The sequence below is a fragment of the Pipra filicauda genome, unplaced genomic scaffold (assembly GCF_003945595.2).
Source record: "Pipra filicauda isolate LSUMZ 115617 unplaced genomic scaffold, ASM394559v2 scaffold145_size1923396_pilon, whole genome shotgun sequence".
NCBI classification, from domain to species: domain Eukaryota; kingdom Metazoa; phylum Chordata; class Aves; order Passeriformes; family Pipridae; genus Pipra; species Pipra filicauda.
In genome coordinates this window covers 1,371,913-1,395,916 of record NW_024103940.1, presented here as the reverse complement: position 1 = coordinate 1,395,916, position 24,004 = coordinate 1,371,913, and the positions used below count along the sequence as shown (strand labels likewise).

Below are 24,004 nucleotides of genomic sequence, written 5' to 3'. Positions count from 1 at the left end.
TTTAGAGATAGGAAAATCTGTAAACAGAAACTGAAAGGAAAATTTCAAATTTTCTGGAAATAGCTGTCTAGGTAAGAAAATCTCTACAGAGAGTCTAATCTTTTCCCCATGCCTCTATTTCAATCTTAACAAGTTGCAAAATGTTAGGGAAACATTGTCCTGTTCTCTACTTACTACATGATTAAGTCACCCATGCCCATGTAGCTGTACACCTTACACATATATCTATCAAAAAAACCCATACAGGAACATGCATGTTCATGGCACTTGACTTTTAGTGAGATAGGCTGAACTCGAAACTAATTTCCATTGCTCACACGATAGTTTGATTCATACCAAACTGCAACCTTCTATCTCTAGACATTCTGACTACGGTGCTTCAAGTTAATTTAATGATGTTATGAGCTGACAGTTTCTTTTTCATAGTAATACAAAAAGCAGTTATTCTTTCTTCCACTCTCCATTTAATCCAAAATTGTTTAACTGTTTCTGCTGAAACTTACCCAAACAAGCCAATTCACCTGCAAGTACAGTCCAAACTACCTGAAAGGTGAAAGTGTCAGAATATTATGTGCGATTTACCTAAACTTCATAGGAATACTGCTGGTATACTTGTAGAGATATCTTTAAATGTGTACAGAATGGTTTAATGATAACACTTGCACAAGACATTTCTACAAGTAAAATGATTATTAAACCATCATGAACAATTCAAAGGATGGGCGAAAAAAAATAACTAAAACCAGAAACATAACCAAAACTTCTCTGTAATTTCTCAGCTACTTTTTAAAATCGATTGATTTTCTGTGAAGCTACAAGAAAAGTAAGGACTCATTATGATTCCTGCTACACTCTTGAGAAAACAAGTATCACAAGACAAGACTGTGGGACAGCTGGAAGAACTAATTATATACAGTTCCCAGACCAACTCTCTGTTGTATCATAATGTGATTTAATATTGCATTCGTAGAAAGGAGAGTGTGCAAAACAGCAAGAGAAGGGTTTCTCCAGAACGTCAGTATGTGTCCTTTTCCTGTATGTAAAAGATATTAGCAGATGTCAGTATACAAACGCATTCTAACGCAGGGTAACAGTTCATTAACCTCATCTGCAGCGGTGACTCCGATAAGCTTTGCGACATCGAGTAACAGACTGTCTGAACGCTGTAAATATTAATCACGTGTTTCCCACTCATCTGCCCTCCTGAGCGCATTTGATGGCATTTGCACCCATCAAATGCTACAGAATTATAACAATCCGCATTCCCCGCTTACCTGTACGTATCCCGCACATCAGACTAGAAGAAAAAGAGTTTTAAGAGTCATTTTGTGGCGGGGGGAAGTAATTCAGTAATAATTTACACTAATAGCCCAGGCAGGAAAGAGGGAAGGAGGAAAGCTACGGACTTTCTTAGGACTGCAAGAGAAACTAAGAGATCCCAGCCCTCGTGATCCCGCAGAAGCTATCTAAAAATAACCACCGAGAGAGCAGAGGAGATGCTAACGAGGACTAAAGAGACCCCCTCCCGCAGTCTTGAGTTAGTGGGTTTCTTTTGTAATCCACTCGATTGCGACAGAGCCACTGCGGGGAACGGAGCAGATGGGCAGAGCGGTGGGCAAGCGAACGAAGGAGTATTACCTTGCGAGAAGCAGCGCCCCGGGCTGCGATGCTCCTGCTGCTGTTTCAGGCGCAGGGGAGGACACAAGATGCCGAGTAGCTGCAGGACTGCAGCTGCCCCACGCTATTCCCGGCCACCACCCCCCTCCTCCCCCTGACCGCTGCCGCCTCCCGGCTAATTCCCGGCGCGGAGCCCCGCGCTCTGCGCGCGCCCCGCCGCTCGCTCCCGGCGGGGGGGCGTCAGGACTGCCAGGCCGTCTGACCAATCGGCGGGCTGCGCGGCGGCGCGCGGACGCTCCGCGCGGGGCACGGCGGCGGGCACGGGGCCCTCGGGGCACGCAGGGCGGCGCCGCTGCGGCCCGGCCCTCGGCGGGAGGGCCCCGCTCCTGCGCCGCTCTCTGTGTCACAGACAGGCTCTCCGGCAGAGCGGGGGCTTGGGGGAAGCTAGCGCGTCAAGGCGTCAGCCTGCTTATTTTTGTCATTAACAGCCGTTGCATAATCCGTCAAATCTGTTCTGCTCCTGGAAGAGCATCGCTGCCAATCCTGTCCCTACCGCTCACCCCAGTAATTGCAATACAGCCCTCAAGCAAGCCAGACATAACTCTCAGCTGCGACATTAGAGGACAAGGAATCCTTCCCTTTACTCTTAGCACTGCTTAGAGAGGTAAATACAAGCCGCATTCCTAAACCACCTCGTAAAATACCTAGCTATTTCAAAGAATAGAGTTTTAGATGGAGCAAGGACAGTTTATTGGTCTGAATGTTACTTTTCTACAAGTAATCTTCCTTCTACTGTTCTCTGAAAGTTTTCCATTCTAGAGGACACCATAAAAGAAGCAAAAGGTCTTTGGAACAACTTACTTAGGTAAAAATATTAGAGACAATTCAGAAGTAACAGTTAGGGTTAAAATATTTCTAGTAACCAATGCAATTGGGAGAAAGAAATGGTCTTCTGAATACCATTGGTGTTTAAGACCCTTCTCTGTATTCAGACATAACACTGTAACCTCCAGTCTCCTGAAAATGTCACATTGGTTCTGCTTCATTAATTAGTTTATTCTTTATTAGCTCACGGTGCGGATTTCTCATAAACAGTTATGATTTTGCTGAACTTAAGCAGAAAACATCAACCTCTATTTGAAATATTAGGGAACATTAGATTCCTGTCACTTTAGACCTCTCACAGCTTCCTTTCCTTTTGAAATCTTAGCAAATTGAGGTTTTCTCTTTTTTACCTGAGATTTTCTGTCCATCAGTTGGGCACCTATACAAGCTCATACTCTGCATATTGAGACATGTTTGCAGACTAGAGAATGGAAAAAACCTTGGCTGAAAGTACATCTTGCTCTTCTGATGTTTATTATTTTCAAACAAAGGTTAACAATTACTTTGTTAGTAACTCCCCTTTCTGCAAGCATATGGTTTGTATGGAGACAGAATTCACAGAAAGCAACCAACATGAAACAATTATGTCAGGCTGCAATGTAGGACACACTGAGAGCAAAACCTAATCTCTGAGAGGTTTCCACTTCATCTGCACTCATCTGCATAATCAGCTTTTCATCTTGTCATAGGATAAATGCAACCTGCCTTCTGCTTCATTTACCCTATATAGAACAGCAGTATAGATATATATGAAACAAGTGTTAAAGAGTTTATGTAGAAATGTATTTGGAAAGGAACTTGAAACTATTCATTTTTAAAAGGAAATTAAAGGTTGGAAGTCATCTATTTGCTAAGTTAATACACTAATTAGAACTGAAAGCTATTCACTGCCTCTAGTATGCAAACTGACCCTGCTTTAGATGAAACTTTACTTTCAGCTACCCTTTAATTTCTTAATCTATGACTTTGTGGATGGTAATAAATGGTAGTTCTTGCTTAAACCTTTCAGGAACTTTTGTAAACTGCTAAATTCCAGTGAAGAAGCTGTTGAGTGGAGCTAGTGTTATTATCACTTAGTTCATCAGAGTGTGGAAGGCTCATACAAGTGAAGACCATCATGGAACAAAGGAATGAGTAACTGCCTCCTGTTCAGGCTGCTCCTTTATTTTGAAAAGTATCACCAGAAATCATAGCTAATCATCGATGAAACACTTTAACAAAAATGTTCTCAGAACCAATGTCTGATTTACTTTGATGCCTGGCAACCTAAGTGTAAAATAGGTTCTAAGGACTAACACTGAGAATATAGGCTGACCAGCTGCATATTTATAATTCTTTCTGCTCTTCTCTCAAAGGATGAATATTTTTCTGTACTATTGTCAGAAGAATGTTCATAAAAATGTATGGGTAACCTCCTAGAGGTACATGAGGAAAACATGAACTGTCTGATATGAAAAGGGGAGTAGGAAATATATTGCAGCTTGCTGCCAAAGCAATTGTTACCAGTCTATTTGCACTTGAAGAACTAAAAGCAAAAAGCTTTCATCATGCATAAGCCGGCTTTATTTTCCTTTTTTTTCCCATGCCCGCAGCAAATTCTCATCCCTGAACAGGTGTTTCAATTTTTTAATATGTTTATTTTCCTGTCTTAAAATTGCACATCAGAGCTGCTACTTTAGTAAAATAGGGATATAAGATTTAATATTTTCATCTTTAAATGAATACTTTGAATTCTCAATAAATTCAGCTCTGTAATGCAACAATTCGTTGTCTACGCATATTTGAATGGCCACTTTTGAACCCCAAAGAATTAAATCTGTCCCTGACTTGTTTAGAAACATGAATTAAATGTATTTTTGGCATAGCATATATGCCTAGTACTCTTTATTCTTCAGTTCCTCCTCCTGCACCCAGTCAAATCTCCCTAGTGTCATCTTCTTCAATCCTTAACATTCCATGCCCTGGAACAGCAGCATGAGCCATCATTCCAGGAATCCCATGCACTAACTACAACTTCAGATTGTGATTCCTTCTGTCCCCACTGCCAGTTTTTTTTTTTTCTCATATCTAAAACTCAGTAGAGACTTTGCTCAATAATAATGAAAACAAATTGTGAAATTTTATTGAATCCTTGACAGGACCAATTACAATTCTGGCATAATTGTCTGGCATAATTGATAGACAAAAAAAAAAAATCATCTAGTTAAGTGTAAGACACCATCTGTTTTCTTAGAAATTATTAAAATTAATAAAATTTGACTTGTAGGACCTAGATTAATCTGTATCTTCATATGGAAAAAAGTCAATAGTACTATTTATATGAACAAAAAATGAAAATATGTTGGAATGCATTTTTTAAATGGACTGGATGGGAGTTTTTTGAGCACTGCGTTTTTCTGTCTCAGTAATATATACTGCATTGTGTTAATTTGGTTTATTCATGAATTCTTGACCCAAAACCAGCTAATACAGAAATATTATAGTTTACATCGGCAGTCCATTAATCATTCATCAATATCAAAGATTTTATCCTAATGAGAAATATGGATTTGCCCATTTCAAATTACACCATATCATCCAAATGACTAAGTAACTTTGGCCAAAATGGCTTTCTGTCTGATTAATAAAATGGAACTCCAAAATACAGCAGAGGAGAATCTTTGTAATCTTCAAAGTCCTGAAAGTATAAGACTTTGAAATGCTGCCAACTCTTGTTATTAAATGACCTGATTTTGGACAGGAGGGAAGCCAATCTTACAAAAAAGGCTAGTGTGTGTTTGCAAAATTCTGAGGGCAGGGTGAAAAATGACTTATATTTATGGGAAAGGAACATAATCAGGATTGTTACAGAAAGCAGACAAAATGTTACAGAAAACTTAATGCAGAAGGTCTCTCTGGAAATGTATCTGAATATGTATTTAAGTGACTAAAACATTGATAAAGGTGAAGTAGTAGGATCGGTTTCATCAGTGCATCAATATTGAGGTATTCTGTGATGGACTTGAGTGCAAGAAAAAATTAAAGGAACTGTGCCAATTAAAATTTGAAAATAAAGGAATTATAACAAGAAAAAACTTGCTTCATTCACATACTGTAGTCTGAAAACAAATGCACAGAAATTTCAAGTATTCTCTAATGATTATAAATAGAGACAATTTGTCTGTTATAGTATTGTAAAGAGGAGGAGTTTACTGTTTGGCATATACTGCATACCAACAGATTTACATGAAGCTGTTACACCATCAAATCCTTATAAAATCAATAAAGTTGGCATGACTTCTCAGGCAAACTAAACACTCAGATTATGAGAAAAGTGTGTGTGTGTGTGTGTGTGTGTGTGTGTGTGTGTGTGTGTGTATGGTATTAAATACTTTCAGGGAAAGATTAACAGCAACTGTAGATACAGCCATTTATTTGAGTCTAGTAGTAGAATTCTGTGCCAAAAAATAAAAACAAAAAATGGTGTAGCATATCATGATAAGATATATGTATCATTTATATGGTTTATATCATTTATGTGGTTGAAAGATTGTGAAGACAAACTGCCCTCAGAAATGGTCTTAAGGATAAAAGAGTCTTGGGACAGCAGAAAATCACCACTCCTGTCTCTCTCTCACCCTGCCTACACCCCTGTCTGTCTGTCTCTCTCTCTCTCTTCCAGGTGCTTCTACTATTTGAGTCACGAGTGAGTCTGGGATCAAACACAACAACACAGGTGCATTTCCTCAAGCAGAAATGGATTCAGTTTGTGTAGAGATGTTAAAACTTATAACTAAAAGCCTAATTTCAGTATGGTGAAAGGTAACATTCAAATACAGGCTACATGGAAGACACTGAAGAGCACTAATGGAAAGTCTCTTGGTTTCCGTGTCAGTCTCAGCACACTAAACTATATGCTGATAAAAGCAGTTATAAAGCAATTCAACTTCTGTATCGATTATCCACTCTAGCATTTTTGTACTTGATGTATATGCTACAGTTTAAAAAGTCAGGAGAAAAAATAAGGAGACTAAAACAATAACAAAAACTTACTCAACAGATACAGTGTTTCCTAAAAATGCTTAAGTATAAAGAGAGAAACAAACTCAATGAATCAATGTTTTTAATACAAAATAACAGGTGGTTCTGCATAATAAATAAAAACACAGGAAAACAGCCAATTTTTTTCTACCTATATCAAAGATTTTAAACACATTTTAACTGGATGCAGTTAAGCAACAGTAAAATTAATTAGATGCAAAATTATAATTACTCAGGGCTAGTAGTCTAAAAGAAAAGCTGGAGGAGACGAAGAAAAGCAATATATGCACAAAAACCAGTCATACCTTTTATAAAATATATATGTTGAGCGATGTTGTATGAAAATAATTACGAAATAAATTCAGAACCACACAATGGCTTTTGAAACCTCTCTGAAGATAAATTAACTTATTTCAACTGTTTTTGGTAATCTGAAAGTGCTTTGCAAAATTTGATTATACCATTACCTTGTGAGAATCTCAGTTTCCCACTTTGATGAATCAAGGAGCATTCTAAGGGAAAGTTGCTTGTCTAGGGTCACCACGAGTAAGGGACTGAGATAAACAATTATCTGCATATATTGCAACGACTGACTATTACTTCTTCCTATATGATGCAGAAAAAACCTTATTCCAAACAGTGACAGGAGTAGATCATGATGTAGTGCTTTCATACCACAATTAGCTACTAAGTCTAGATATAGTCTTTATGAGAAAAACCTTTATTTCAAACAAATTTCTTTTTATGTCTCTGGGCTTTTTTGCTCAACTTATTCAGAAAAAAAAAGAAGTCACACAGTCAGCTGCTCTGCAGACACTCTAAATATTTGGAAGGAGAAAAAACACAGATAACCTTTTGTGATTTAATCACTTCATAAATTGATCATGTGAGTTTGATATTTCTCAAAAGAATTTTTAGCTTAGAAAAAAAGTAGCTTTGTTTTCTGAAAGTTAACTAAGAAATATTTTATTTGCAACAACCATTTATGAAATCTCACCAAAACAAAATCCCAGTTCAAATGCTTCAGACATTTAACAACTGTATTTCTTGAAATTTTGTCTCTAATTTGAAGTTTTTGCGACTGACTGATGCTGACCAGACTTGGCATGCTCTGCTTTTTTGTAGACAGTGTGCATGCCAAGTCTAAGGCAACAGAGAGCAACACAATTAATACTCCCAATTATTCCAGGAAGAGGACTCACATGTAACAGTGGTACTTGTCTTTCAGATGCTACTTATTTTACCTTCAAATTCTAGGCAGTTGGAATCTTTGTAATCCTAACAGATGTGAACGCAGTGGTTACAGTGTTAAATAGGATAATCTGCTGATCAGTCATCAGACTGACTTTGTTAAAAAAATTAATTTAGCCTTAGTTTGTTGGTTGTTTTTTGTTTGCATATAAAAATAGGAATAAATAGAGAAATTACCCTTAGCCCTAACTGACTGATTTTCTTGCTAGTGCTTTTACAAGATATGGTGAGCCCCAATCCTCTGTAATTAGTAAAATCACCAACTGCACATTTCTTTTTTAATATACAGAGGTTAATTGATGCTTTTCTTCTTAATAGAAAAACTGCTGTAATTATAATTTGGTCATGAGATTTTTTTTTAAATTTCTGGAAGTGTTACATAGGAGGAAGTTCATTATATTTTCAGCAGTGAGATAACATTTAAAGGTGCACCAATTACTGCTAGATTTCTAGCACAAACAAAGGCAGAAGAAAAGTTTATTCATTTGCTTCTTGAAATTATCAGCATCAAGGAGGAAAAAGTAGAAAAGAAAAGAGGCAGAGAAGGAGAAAAGAAAGGGAAACATAAGATAGCAGTTACTACTAACAGAAAAAATTTGTTCCTTTGCTGGGAAAAACAAATATAAAGCAGTAATATGAGTAGCCCTAGAATCTGACTTCTCAAGACTGAAGAGAACTAGTCTCAAAGCAGAAATCTCAGTGAACTTGACATATGAAAGCTGCACGGTTAAAAAGTTTCATTTAAAATTGCCATAAAGAAGTCTTCATTCAAACTGAAGCAAAGCAACAATTTGTAAAGCTATGGCTGTAGATGCATCACACGTCACTTGTGCATAACTTTGCATCTGTTTACACTTACTGACAAGCCATTTTTTTAAAAAATAAGTCTTTGTACTGCTCCAAATCCACAGTTCATTGCCTATTCAACAGCACTGAAAACTTTAGAAAAGTTTGCATTTTAGAACTGCAGGCTGGATATAGAACTACAATTCAACACTTTTTACTACAGCTCTTTTTCTGTCATGTGGGCTGATACCATGGGAATGCTTTTCTGCTGATCATGGTAAACTTCGTTCCATTTTAACCATTTGAAACTAGCTCAGTTTTTATATTGCCTTGAGGGAAGCTTTTCAAGCTTACTGGTGTCAAGACTCAAATTGTTCTCAGCTATGTCATAACACAGCTCAGCTATGTCAGGAGTGCACACAAAATTTTACACATCCCAAAAGGTAGCTTCATTTCTATTTTCAGGAGTAAACATGGTGATATTTGCATTCACTAAATTTTCTTCTGTAGGAATGGGATTGATCCTGATTTCTAAACATCATGATTTTGTGAAGTGCTAAGAATATCCAGTTTTCTGGGGGACTGCAAAGCAGTTGATTCTGAGTGAATAAATGATCCAAACATGTACCAAGGTACCTAAAAAGATGTTGAATATTTTCGGTAATATTAATTTAAAAGCTACCTAAATTTTTCACTGGGCAAGAAAACCAATATCTGAGTGAATTAGTTTACAAGAAAGAAAGAAGAATATAATGTCTTAGCTGCAAAATTTAAACATAAATATTCATTACACTCCATACTTTGCTGTAAGGTTTTCTTCCTTTTTAGGTTTATATCAATTATTCTTATCATAAAGAAATGGAAAAATTGTAATTTTTTAAGTCAAGTAAATTCTTTACAAAATAAGAACTCTTCACTACTACTACTACTACTACCTTTAATTATATACTGTTTGCTTGACAAATTTTCCATCAGTCCATGCTACAATAAATTGTAGAATCTAAAACTGACTTCAACTATCTCAAAGTTCAAACATTTCACAAATTGGTCACTGAAGCTACTAATGAGTTTTTAATTTTTCCTATACTTTTATTAACACACTGCCCTCCAACTGAATGACCCATTTCATTCCATTAGATCAGTTACAATTCCTTCATCTGTATGCCTAGATGTATGCCAACAGCAGAGCATTCCAATTCAAAAGAATTTCTAATGGAATTTGAATTTGGTGGTATTAGTACTTTTCTGATGACTACATGAAAGCATACAACAGGTTTGATAACATTAGTTAGAGCTTTTAAAAGTAACCAAGTTTTTAATTTCCATTATTTCAGTGTAGACTCATTTTACAATATGTTTAAATCTGACTAATATACATCTCTGTGGAATCTTTTCCAGATATTTTATAAGTTGAAAAAGAGACAGCAAACATATGTCTTCACAATGTCTTTATTTCATTATGTTACTGTCAACTAAGTTGATCAAGACCAGACTATCAGTTTCTTTGTACAAGTTCTTCGTATGTGTTGGACTTTTCAGTTTAAAAAGAAAGTGGCAAAACTAGATTCTTAGCTGACAAAAGCACGCTAACTGCATGAAGATTAAAAGATTGGATGCACAAAGTAAATCATCTAGTCTATTATTATTCTTCTTCCAAAACTTCCTCAGATTTTCCTTAAGTAGACTGACTTTTCACTCATTGTCACAAACTCTTCAGTGACAAAACCATGAGAATTTAAGATTAAATTTTTTCTCTGCACTCTGCAGTCACTTGAGATACTTGTATGCAGATGCAAAAAGACTTTGCATTGACTTGTATTTGGAACACTACTTTCAAAATATTATCCTTATCCTATGAAAGACAAAGTTCTGCAGAAATAGTGGTCTGTCCTCTCCCTTCCTTGGAAAGCTTTCTTGTCCTCAATGGAAACTAACAAAGTGTATTATATCATACTCCCTGTGCTCTTTGATGCTGGAAAATCCTAGAAAATGTTCCTCTGTATTATTTTCCATTCTATTATATATTCCTTTAGAGCCTCTTTGATGTTTTTCTTAAAACCTTCTTACTTTATTTTAAATTGTTACCAAAAAGTTTTCATGGAAGTTATATGTCCTGATGTGACTTCCAGTTGCCATTCCTAATATTTGAAACTACCCGTTTCCCCATCTATAGACTTTGATAAATTTTGTATCTTTTTGAAGTAATATTAATCTTTGGATGTGGAAAGCACTGAAAGTGTATACTTGTGATTTAAGTAACATTTTTATTAAAAAAACCCCAGTCTTCTAGTTTTTCTGCATTTCAAATATAGGCTTATAAACAATATTACACCTATCTATTTCAACTCTTGCTTAAAAAACAAGAGACTGACATATCTTGAAATATGCTGAGTGATCAACAGATTTAAAAAAAAATATTAAAAAGCTAAGAGGTTTATTTACATGCTATTTGCATGTGGGAAAAACTCTAAGACTTTAAAACTAAACTCTATTGCTTTGATGACTGGGGATAGTGAGTGTAAAATTTAGCCTCTGCAACAGGATTTAACTGTTGAGCTTTGAGGTAAGCTAAATCTGTAGATGGTTGGTAAGGGTATACTTTATCTATGAGCAGTAAAATTGAAAGAATAAACTGGAAGTTCTTGAAATTAATTGTCATGAGCAAGTGGTCTCACATTCAGAAACATTCCTCATAGTAGCTCTTTATTAAGAATTTTAAAAGAGCACAATGGATCACAGGGACAAAAGGCACACACTGAAAGGGAAAAAGAATGTATTTTACTCCCACAGGCCATGAACTCCTCAAAGTTCATGGTGTAATATGTATGTACTTAGAAGCAGATCACAGTGAGGGATTAGTCACTAGGTATATCTAATAAGCAGTAGCTTAATCATGTAAAAATATTAGAATAGCAAAATTTTGGGCCAAGATGTACAACTTAATGGCTATAGTATCCAACTTGGCCCATGAAAATTGAATTTGAAACCAATCTGTGTAATAACAGCAATCTAACTTATTATCTGAAGTCAATTCCCAGCATAAAGCAGAAACATGTCAAAACTGTGCATGTCATTCAATCACTGAAAGACAGATCACATAGTACTTGCAAAGATACAACACATATCTTCTATTGTTAAAAACTACAACATAGTAACTTGTTTTCACTGAAGTCTACTTGCAGGAAATGCCAGGTTAGCTATGGGCAAGCTTCCTAGATTAATAAACAAATTGGAATATGCCTCTCCAAAATGTGCCAGAAGCTTTTAGGAGAATACAATAAGCCATTGACATTTTGAATGTATTTTTTTTTCAGCTGCCTGCACAAAAAAATTCTGCATGAATCTTTCAAAAGGAAGTTCTACATGGCATTAGACTGGCTGCATAAATAAGGGCCTTACAATTTACTGTGAGAAAGACACAAGGCAGAAGGACATACAAGGAAGATTACTGAGATACTATTCACTGCTTTCATGTTCAACAGAGACTTTGGCATTCTCTGAAAGTTAGTTAGGCATCATCCAAGGAAAGCAGGTACCGATTTGGCTATCAAGTATTTCTCAATGAGTTACATTTTGTAGACTTTGGACATTACATTAACAAACTGTCTAGAAAGTGAGCTACTACTTGGAGAAGACCATTACGAATGACTTTCAAAAAACTCTGGCCGGTTGTTTAAAGACAGTGTTAGGAGAAGAAGGACAACAAATTTTTAGAATTGTGGTGCTCAGTTGCTCTAGTTACTGTTGAAAAACCCTTTAAATTGGAGCACCAATACATATAATTAAAACAAAATAGATAAAACTTCAAACTTTAGACATACACTGTAAAAGAGTTAGCAACTTTATAAAACTAAAGGGCTTGAAAACACAGTTTCTCTACACACTTTCAGAAAAGAGTAAGGTAAATCCAGCTTGTGTGATATATTTGATCAGAAGTACAACTGGGACAATTAAGAAGTAAAAGAATTTAAACCTGCAGTTTTCATCCTCCCAGAACTAATTCTCAACAAGTGGTTGTGTTACCTTCAGATTTACTATGGAAGACCTGTAATAGAACTACTCAAACAACAATTCACCTTCTGCAAAGAGATATATGCAAAACTGACAAATATTCATGACCAAAAAAAAAAAAAAAAAATTGAAGCAGAAAATGTGATTGAATATCTGAAGCTGAATTGTGGCTTAAGGAAGCATATTTGAAGGTTGAATTGACACAAGGTTCTTAAAACAATGCTTATCAATGGTATGTAAATACAGGTGACAAAAAAAAATACACTTTATAGCTTCAGGACATGATATTGTTCATGGTTATGAAGGTTCAGATCAAGCTATTTTGTAGTCTCATTGAAATACAAATTATCATTAGGTTTTAACTTTATAAATTGCCAAGCCACTTTTCTATTTAAACCACAAAGAATGTGTTTACACTTTTCCAAATCAAATGTTAGACTGACCTTATTTCTGACAGCGTTTTCCTTCATATTCATCCTAATTCAGTATGATTTATGAATATTAATAAGAAATTTAATCTCATTGCCAAAATGAATGTATAAGTTAAATAAATGCATACCAGTGTTCATACTTTCCCATTAGAAACTTCTTTCAGCCTGCTTGATATTTTACCAAACCCTTTTAAAAGACACCTGCTGAAAGATCCATAATGTATGTATAGATTTCTGGGGGTAAAGGGGAAAGAAGTGTTTTTAATGTGACACTTTGCCCACAAAAACATTGTCAAGATAATTTAAACATAGTTTTGATAATATTTTTGTGTATTGAGACAGAGAAATGTGTCCAGAAAACAAAGTGCTGGGGGAAAAAAGCAAATCATCCTTATTTTATGACAATTCCATTTAAAGCCATCAAATTATTTATGGAACAAATTAAGATAATTTAGGGCATCCAAAAATGATATTTAAATGGCTTTAATAGTATATAAATCTTTATGTAGTTTAAGATTTGCATATGTTCATTCAAATTGACATTTAATTGTTTTTTTTTTTTAATCTCATATTGGAAGTATACCGTCATGTGCAATTTTTTGTAATACTTTCTAATGTAGCAGAATATGCAAATCTGGTTGTTAGGCTTTTTACACCCTTGTCTGATATTATTAAAGTTACACAGGTAAAGTATAGAAAGTGAAAGAACCTTCCAGTAGCCTTCTAATATATAAAATATGGTGAATATCATTCCAGTACTACTGAACAAGAGGTGACTACAAATACCTAGGTCGTAGTCATTTAAGATTTTGTGAATTAAAACTGACTGCATAAGCTCAACCATAGCCCAAGCAGGAAACAAGTGCAGATGGTGTGGTACTCAGACTATAAACCTGTTAGTATCTGTTAAAAAGCAGATATTCTACCATGGTATCTCTTACTCAAGTGATCTATTGAAGGGTATATGTAAAATAAGTAATACTAGAGAGGTAAATGTTATTTAAGTCTTTCATTCATGGTGAAACAGGTTTGTTAATAAATTGTATGCTGTAGGTAGAAATGAGGTTCCTTTAAATATTCTAATGATCCTTGGAAGAAGTTACACAAGGGACAAAAGCAAGTCTAGGCAGGTGGTGTTATTGCTATCTGAACAGAATAATAACAGTCAGTCTCTCATTTTATGTCCTGCATTGTCTGGAAGCCAAAGAGAAGCAATTCTACTCTAATAATGTTTTGTCAGTTACTACTACAAAGCAGCTTTCTGGGGTCAAAGTTAACAAATTCTAGAAAATGAAGTGGGTATAGAATAAAAGAGAAGACAAAAGAGAGAAATAGAAACACAACTATGATAGATTACATGTGGCGGCTCACACAACTACCTACATTTTTCCAATTTGTTAATGTAATAGGAATTTCTTAATAGGTAACCATAGAATGAAGATATGTTAAAATAATAATATGCATCTTTGAAAATAATTACTCAGTATTTCTTTATTCTCTTCTAAAAGTTATGAAGGTCTCAGTGCAACTGGCCACCAAGATACAAATCATATAAATAGAGATGTATTTTTAACACAAATCTGAAAGACAAAATGGCAATTAAAATTGAAACATTTTCAAATGATACTTGTTCAAGTATCCCTGGGAAAAACAGGATGACAACCCTAAGAATTTTTAAGTAATTGAAAATATTAAAAAAATTGCAGCCTAAAAAAGTAATTTGATGGTGCCACAGGAGATTTTTTGAGTTGTTATTAGATTGGGAAGAAGGATATTTCTGCTGTAAAAGAGGCTAAAAAATTTAATCTTCTATAAAATAAATTTGAAATTCTCTTACATTATAAATCTAGAAAGAGGGATATTGATCTAGAAATGGGGAAATTAAAGTAAATCAATCTTAGCCCCTCAATGAAAAGATGTGATAATGCTAAAACTGAAATAGGTATAAATCTAGCATGAGTGTAATCAAGAAAAACAGCAAATATTAGGATTAGGATATATCAGACAAAGACAGAACAGAAATATAAATATCATAAAGATCTTAATGCCTAAATTCACATGGTCAGGTATACATGACTCTGCACACGTAACTGTGAGAACGTGCCAAAAATTCACAGATGGTTTTAAATCTAAAGATATATGCATATTCAGGTCAAGAAGCAATTAGATATTGTCCACATTTTTGCAAATACAACTCTCCTGAACATATATTTTTGAAGAGGGAATAATTAGAAACATTAGGACCAATACTGCTTTCTTTGACTGTGAGTTGAAGTAAATTCAACATGACAGTTTACGGTATTTAGCCATGACTTTCATTATCTCAAGAATACAATTAGTGTGTAATGTCTAGGTGAAACATTATCTTTATTTACTACTAGTTTTATTTTTGCTCATGAAGAAATCTGCTACTCATTCTCCTTTCTCAACTTTTATTGTTCTTTCACAGCATGTTTAAATGCCCACTGTACTTTAAAAGGTAATACAAAATTACTAACTTTTTTTTAGAATTTGCGAGGACAACTGGACACAATAGGGTTTTAGCACTGATAACATTAATCAAAGGTTTCTTGAATTTCATTGTAACTCCCTTCCTTTGTGAAACCATATTTAGTTTACACTTGGGATACTTTTTTTTGTATTTTTATTAGAAATATTTGTTGGAAACACTGTCTAGGGAAGAAGAGATATTTATTATAACATTCTGCCCACACTATTCAGCATCATGACTCACACACAATTAATAAAAACTCACAAAATGAACTCAGTATTGTTTTTCAGAACTCCATGAAACTTCAGTACCTGCTAGTTAAAATAGTGAGAATCTCTAAAGGTAAACACAGAGCTATAAAATTAATTCCTCAATCCAAATAACTCAGTTACTCAAATACTGTATGAAAATATGTTAAGGCTTATTGTAATTTAAGTTGAGAGGTGAGAAAATTATTCTAAATTTTGATTGAATTTGGTTTTTAAGTTATTTGGACTGATCTCTTTCATGTGTAGTAACTCTCCATTGTTACGTTATGTTCTGTATGCTAGCAGAAAAGAATACATACAATTAATTGCCAAGGGGAGATAGAGGCAAATCATGGCATATGGTCAGCTTTACCTCTGCAGTCTTTTAACATCTTTGCAGATTACAGCCGCTGTCTTTATTTCATCTACAAAAGCCATAACCTGTCTTTGGATGCAGAGCTGATTCATTAGTGTCTAGGTAAAAGTTTGTGACATTTTGAAGACTATATATCATTTCCCACCAACCTCTTATTTCAGCCTATAGTGTTTTTGAACATGTCTAAGCAAATTTAAGAAGACTGAGGTCTTTTGTCTGCTGAAGGCAGCACAGTATCAGCTACTCCAGATTTGCTTTCTCTGTTCCCTTAAGCAATTCACTGGGGAAGGTGGCATTTAACTATGCTTACAAGAGTTACATAACAAACAATTCCCCTTTTTTTTTTTTTTTAATTTAAACATTTGTAGATGGCAATCAGGCTACTGCCTGTGAAACCACAGTGCCCCAGAGCAGTCTGGCCTGGAAGTCTGTCCCTCAGCAACTGGGGAGTTGTCTAACTACAGCTGGGGGTCACCCACAAAACAACACCCCTGGGCACTGCTCATGGCATGGGAAGCAGGAGGGAGTGCAGCTCTAGACTCCCTCAGCCCCTCCACTGCTCTGTCCCAGATAAAGGGCTGCTCTCTCACATCAAGCCCAGCCATGGAACCCTCACTGCTTGTGGGAGTAGTCAAGACCTTTATATGCTTGATCTAGGAACTGAGGTGATTCTGCTTTCCTGGAAAGAAGGGAAGGGTCTACCAAGTCCCGTTGCTCTTCAGATCATGGGATTACGTGTGTTCCTCCTTCACGACCACTGCAAAAACAGTTAGATTTGCTTGTAATCCATCACAGGGTCTGCTGAAGCTGTGAGGGGTCTTAAAAAGGCAGAACAAGGTTCAGCTGTCAAAGCTGAGGCAGTCAAGGGGTAGGTAGCATGTGGGAAGGTTGGGGTCTGCACTTTGAAACATTTTAAAAAATTAAATGCTGCATATATAAGCTTCTTAAAAGTGGCTTCCTCGAAGATTTTTGTATATCAACTTAAACTAAGAATTAAGAAATAGGAGTAAAGTTTGGAGATACTTTGAATTTTGCGTGGTCAAATTAATCTTAGACTGATAAATTTTGTGGAACCCTCTATGAAACTGTACTGTAATGGGAGCATGACCTGAAACAGCATAAGAGTATTAGAACATCCTGGTTTAAAATTAAATGCAGATCAGACTGCAAATTTTGCCAGGGATGATGTAATGATAGATGTCCCTCTTAGAAAATAGACTGATTTTGTTCTAGCTATTAGCCAATAAAATGATTTGGAGATCTCTCCCTTTCCTTTGCCTGAGTATAGTTTAATCAATTGTACCAAAAAAAAAAATCTTTGGCCTTATTTTATGGCTTCTTAATTTGACATTGTTTTTAACTACATCCAGTATAGTGGATCTCAAAACATTCTATGCTCAAGTTGAGGTACACTAAACCAAAGGAATTGACTGGACTTGGTAGAATAGCACGCTAACTGAAACAGCATTGAACAACATTTCTTTGTCCTATTTTTTAATTTTGCTTCTTTATTAGATGCCTTAACACAAATTTTGAACAGTTTTCTTTGTTAAAGCTGGTTAGATCACCTCATAGTCTGAGTGATCATGATCTTCTCTATCAGGGCTAAAACCTGTTCTTACCGAAGGTCAGGCTTCTAGGCACTGCTTTATCTAGAGAACAATGTCTCATTCTCATTGATTGAAGTTAATATATTCTTTTTCTCATATCCAATATATGAATGCAAATAATTAAATACACATTTCTAGAAGAGCACATGAGGCTAAGTTAATCCAAAGCAGAATTTTATTTTTTTTATTGCATTTTATGGTCTTTTTTTCAGATTTAGACTCCTCTGTCATGGGAATATTTGGAAGAGTTAGTCGCATAATTGGTTTCTACATTTTCTCAAGAGATCACATCTAATACTTTCAGAATCTTGTTACAAAGATTAATTAAAACATCTCCAGCACATTTTCATTTCCTGCAACCCAAGCAAGATGAATAGATTCAAAATGTCTAAGCTACAGTTGTGAAAAAGCATTTGATTAACAAATTGTAACAAATGTCTCATATATGGATATTAAATTGCCTATTTAAAGCTGTAAAAAATTAACAACAAAACTTGAAAGTAATACAAAGTAAACAAAGAGGTGACATAAATTGGAATGTGCATAAAGTAGAAGTGAGAATAACTACTTCTTTCTAAAGTATGCAGCAATATTTACCAATAAGTTTGTACTACACCAAAAGACACTCAGTGGAGCACAAATCACTTTATGAGAGAAGCTTCTTTTTAGGTTTCTTGATTTCTAATAATTAAAAAGTGTCAAAAAAGGTGGTTTTGTTTTTAAATTTGGTGTCTTATAAAGTAGAAGTTGGAACTCTTTATTGAATGAAATACAAATTCTGTTGAATTCTTATTGATTTTACATCTTATAAGTTATGCCATGTTCCATGTTAAAAAAGGCTATTTTCTTCAACTGATTTTCAGTTACCACATTGAACTGTTCAAATACAGTCGGATTTTGAAATCCCTTATATGTAGATTTGCAGAAGATGGAAGATTTTGTGAGGAGACTATTGCAACAGATTTGCACAGTTCTATTACTTTTTTTTCCTGAAGTATTCACGAATGGGCAATACTAGAAACAGGTTGAAATGCCTTTGACTTAGCAGTCCTTATATAACTTTCTAGTTTTCTTTGCAAGTCTAATATAAATGTTTATATAAATTTTTAACTTATATATCTGTCCAATTTAAATTAGGTCTAACTAGAACTGATAAGATAAACACCGTTATGGCTTGAATAAACAATGGCTGTGTATAAACTCTGTAAGACTGTACTGTCAGCATGTTATATAAGGCAATTTTGATTGTATAGTAATACTCAGAATGGAGTTCAATATATAGTATAGTCAAAATTGGTTTTGACTCTTAATCCCTTCCTGCGCCCCTCCTAAAGAACCATTGAACCAAACTGGTAAAGTTTCATTTGCAGACAGTCTTCACTTTAAAATTATGTATGAGTGATTGTAATTCATTTTGGGACCTGACTAGAAAAGTTAATTGATTAGACTCTGGAATAAGGGTGCTTGGTATGTCACTGTTGCCTACCTTTGAATCACTGATTTTAGTATTTGCTGTATATAATTAACACTGAGAAGGCACTCTTACATCTGGTTGCTTTCTCAAATATGCTAACTATTAATTTTTTAATTACTGACAATTTTTTTCATATAATTTCCTTTAATAATTATTTTATGCATCAGTTGCCATGGTCAGTAGTCATGGCCATCAGTACTAGCTCATAATCATCCAAGTCTATAAATTCATAGAAGAAATATACTCTAAACAGTAAGAATTCTATTGTCACTTTTACTGATTTTTAAATTTAATATCAAGGTTGTCATTTGTTACAGGAGATGCTGTGCTTACTGAGTGTAACTATATATCTATATATTTGTGTATATATATTATTTTGGGCTTGTGTATCTGTTGCATGGTGATTGCAGTTATGGTGGACTTGACTCGTAAGAACTCACCTCTCTATATTTAAAACTATTTATCTAGCATGGCTCATGTTAGAGTAACACACTGGCTGTCATGTATGGTTCCAGGATCTTATGTGTAGGTAGGTAGGTGTGTTTTTATTTTACAGCTCCCCACCCCGTCTTCTTCCCAGCAAAGTTGTCTTGAATGTTTTTTCTGTACCACACACACACACGAAAAAAGAAAAATCTGATGAATGCTCCTGATGACAAACTGTATAGTTCATATTTTTCTTGTTTTAAAGACAAGGTAGGTTGGGGGTTTCTGAAGGTTTATTTATTTGTTTTGCTTTGCTTTTTATGCAAAATTTTGTATTTTTTCCAGGTACTGTGGTTTATAAAATAAAGATATTTCTTCCCCTAAAATATCTTAATTTTTCTGTAAAATAAGATATTATGTATAAGGAATAAGCTTTCTGATGCTATCTTTCCTTGAAATACCTGGAAAATTCTCTGATTTGTTGATGGTACACAATAGGTTAATAAAAATAACCATTGAGAGATGGTTGAAATAATAGTAGAGACCCATCTGCTTTCACGAATTATTCACATCCCTCTCAATGGTTACGGCTTGTCACGTTGTACCCATTGATAACATATTATATACTATGACATACAAACCTCATGGCTGGGTTTTGGTGAGAGGGTGTTCTGAGAAAGTTGAAACCAGGCAAGACAGGAAACTACTAAGGGTTAGATCTGAAGCCAACTGACAGGGAATAAAGAGGACATTCATGTTGAGCATTCTAAAGCTCATTTTATCCCATTAGTAGTGTTTATATAATAAGTAATTGGTCTGTAACTTTGGTCATTAAAAGCAACAAACCTAGTATGGGGCACAGTGCTACTCAGTTCTCAGTGACAGAAATACTTCAGGATTGTTAGAAGATATTATTTTAAGTTGCAGTATTTGTAAGTGGAACTTAAAGTATGTTTTCTGAAACTCCTTGGAAAAGCAAAACAAAACTACAGTGCTGACGACTCTTATGCAGTATACAATTTGTAAAAAAGCAAACCAGCCATAAATACAAGCATCAATTAATAAAAGGGAGGTTTCTGAAATAGGTAGTAGGAGATACAGAAGTATAAGGGCTTAGAACACAAGCCACAAAACAAAATACTAAGGTAAGTTAGTGTTGAGGAGTAGGATGCTATCAATTTACATTGCAGGTTTCTCTGATTTTTATCCCGATCCCAGCTGTCCTTTCTTCTGAGCACTTTTTCTGGAATTGGTATTTGCCTGGGGTTAATTTGTGATACACTAAAAAATACCTGCAATAGAAACTATGCCTTTTTTAGACTCTATTTCTTTCTGTGCTACTGTGAGATCTCACTTTATAGGGAGTCACGTCAGAGACAATATGAAATGATTAAAGATATTCAGTGTTTTCAATAAATGTCCATAGGCAGTTTTCTCTAAGTCAGAGTATGTATTGACATTCTGTTAATTCTGTTTAGAAGAGGAGTGAATATTGATATAGTTTAATAACGGAGTTTAATAATGTGGATTAATTTTCTATAATAATTTTATATACAGTAATTATTTATGTATAAAAGCTCTGAGAAATAAAGGTAAATCAGAAACTAAAGTAAATCCAATGGAGAGTTCTTGTACAATTTTCACAGAGGCAGTCCAAAAACATTACTGGGAGACTTACTTTACCAATCACAGCTGAACAACACAGCTGAATGCAAAATACTGTATATATGCAATCTATTAAAATTCAGCTGTTCAGATTATAAAAAACCGATAGTAATTGTATTGACAGCAATTACAATGGCCTTGCAGGAAGTTAACTGTTGCAGTTTGAGGGGTTTCTGCGGGGTCACTGCCGGCCACTCTGTGAAGGTTTTCAGGGCTGGAATCACCCCCCCGCCGCCCGTCCCTCTTGGCAGGGACAGGCGGTGGAGGTACTTAAGCCAGGAGACAGAGACCACACAGGGAATCCAGCAGCGAAGAAGAGCTTTATTCAAATTTCCCGCAGCTTATAAGGGCTGCTGGGCCAAAGAGGGGATTGGCCATTTGGCTAGCCAATGCAAGGAGACAATATAATAACTATGGCAACACAGAAACCAATGGTAGACAAATGAGTTAACAATTTCCAAACCCCGGCAGTTAACAATTACAAAGCATTGAGATTTGGACAGAATTAAGGTTACTTTTATAGCTGCAACTCTATAATTAGCTGATACGGTCTTGACATTTTATGGTGGTAATTCTCGAACTACATGGTAGGTGCAAGAGAAACACTAACTACATGGTAGCTCCTAATTCTGACATGCTATAGTTTGAAAATTCATCATTTGACTTATGTCAGTATTCTGTGTCACATGAAGACAGTCAGCTCCTCAGCATTGCTAGTTCAGAACTGTATTCTGTCTCAGTTCTTTGGGAACGGTTAGTCGTGCTTTTATTGCAAACAAACTCAATTAGCTTAGTTCTCTGTTGACTGATAGGCTGAATTTTTTTTTGCGTAACTCCAGGTTGTTCATCAAAACAATCTATACTTATATGCTTATAGATTATGCTGAAACAGTCATGCTTCATCTATGCCAGATGGATAAGATTTGGGAATATATGACAGGAACAAACAGGCATTTCAAGAATAAAGCAAGCTTAGAAATACAAGTTTGTCCATATCATATATAATAGTTTGGAGCAGAAACATGAAATTCAGTATTGGTATCATTTTGAGACCAGGAATGTTTTATGTTTTCCCAGAGATAATCTCCCTGTATCTTGCAACTTTAACTACTCTGACATCTGCTGGAGAAGCCACACTGAAGCACAAACAGTCCAGGAAGTTTGTGAAAAACATTGATGACAACTTCCTGTCACAGGTAGTGAAGGATCCCACAAGGTGTGCTACTCAACCTTATACTAACAGGGAACGCCTCATTGGAGATGTGAAGGTTGGGGACAGCCTTGGCTGTGGTGGCCATGAGATTGTGGAGTTCAGTATCAGATGAGGAGGAAACAGAGCAGCAAGTAAGGTTGCAACCACAGATTTCAGGAGAGCTAACTTTAGCCTCTTCAGGGATCTTCTTGGGAGAATCCCATGGGAACAGGCCCTTCAGGGAAGAGGGATCCAAGAGAACTGGTTGATATTCAAGGATCACTTCTTCCAGGCTCAAGAATGGTGCATCCCAAAGAGCAAGAACTCCTGTCATTACTCAAGTGTAAGCAAGAAATACATAGGAGATAGAAGAAGGGTCAGGCAATTCGGAATGAATATAGGGATGTTGTCAGAGTGAATAGAAATGAAACAAGGACGGAAAAGACCCATCTGGAATTAAATCTGGCCAAGAATGTCAAAGACAACAAGAAGGGCTTCTTCAAATATATCAGTAACAAAAGAAAAACTAAGGAAAACTAATACCTGATGGGATGCATCCACAACTGCTGAGAAAGCTGGTGGACACAATAGCTAGGCTGCTGACAATCATCTTTGAAAGGTTGTGGCAATAAAGGGAAGTGGTGCTAAGCAATAGGACAAGAGGCAATGGGCAGAAACAGATACACAGGAAGTTCCACCTTAATATGAGGAAGAACTTCTTTACAATTGTGATGGACTGAAATGTCAGTAATGTCTTAAACATTGTCAAAATCATAGAAAGACTTTTTGTCAAACTGCAAGGAAGCAATAGTCTGTCTGTGGCCACCAAAGTACCCCTTCCTGTCAATGCCTCCTGACTGGAATTTGGACTGGCACTGGGGACTTGAGATAAGACTGTTGTCTAATCATCTCAAGTCTGAGGAGAAGTAAACAAAGCTCAGGAAAGAAGAATGTATCTGTGTTAAGAATCAGCCCTATCTGGGCTCAGAGGGTGGTGAGGGAGAAGCAGTTTGTGTGTGTGATGGTGAAATCTCTCCACACCAAACCAAAGGAGTAATTCCCTGCCACACCACCCTCCGCCCCCCCTCCCCCCCCGAAGACCACGTACACACAGGACATTCACATGAGAGGCAGCTGAGAAGAGGTCATAAACCACCAAAGATCCCCAAAATGCCCCCCTAATCTGTTCCACCATGAGAAGACTGCACGTGAGGCCGCAAACCTGTTACAAGAGTCTGCAAAGCTTCCCTCCCCAAAGGGAGGTGCCTGGCATCTCCTGAATGTGTATTAATCCACTAGACTCTATGTTTTTTGGGAAACCCTCACCACCAAGAAGACTAGAAGAACTGGACCAACAGGATGATGCCGGATTACACAGAGTGGTGATACTTTTTCCATTTTAATCTCTGACTGTCACTTTCTTTCTTATACTCATCCCCCCCACACACACCTTTTCCCTATTTCTTTCTATCTCTCTGTCTCACATTTAACATTAAATAAAATCCATACTATTGACTTTGG

At 35.8% G+C, this 24,004-nt stretch overlaps 1 long non-coding RNA gene across 2 annotated transcripts; it reads left to right on the top strand.

Moving 5' to 3' along the window:
• Positions 1–1,923: 1,923 nt before the first annotated feature.
• LOC120322712 lies at positions 1,924–23,225 on the top strand. 2 transcript variants are annotated; one of them, XR_005562562.1, is made up of 3 exons: positions 1,924–2,281; positions 6,164–6,217; positions 22,369–23,225. It is a non-coding gene; the product is annotated as an uncharacterized LOC120322712 (long non-coding RNA). The 2 variants fall into 2 exon arrangements; XR_005562563.1 differs by lacking the exons at positions 6,164–6,217; positions 22,369–23,225 and adding an exon at positions 3,512–3,645.
• Positions 23,226–24,004: the final 779 nt, after the last annotated feature.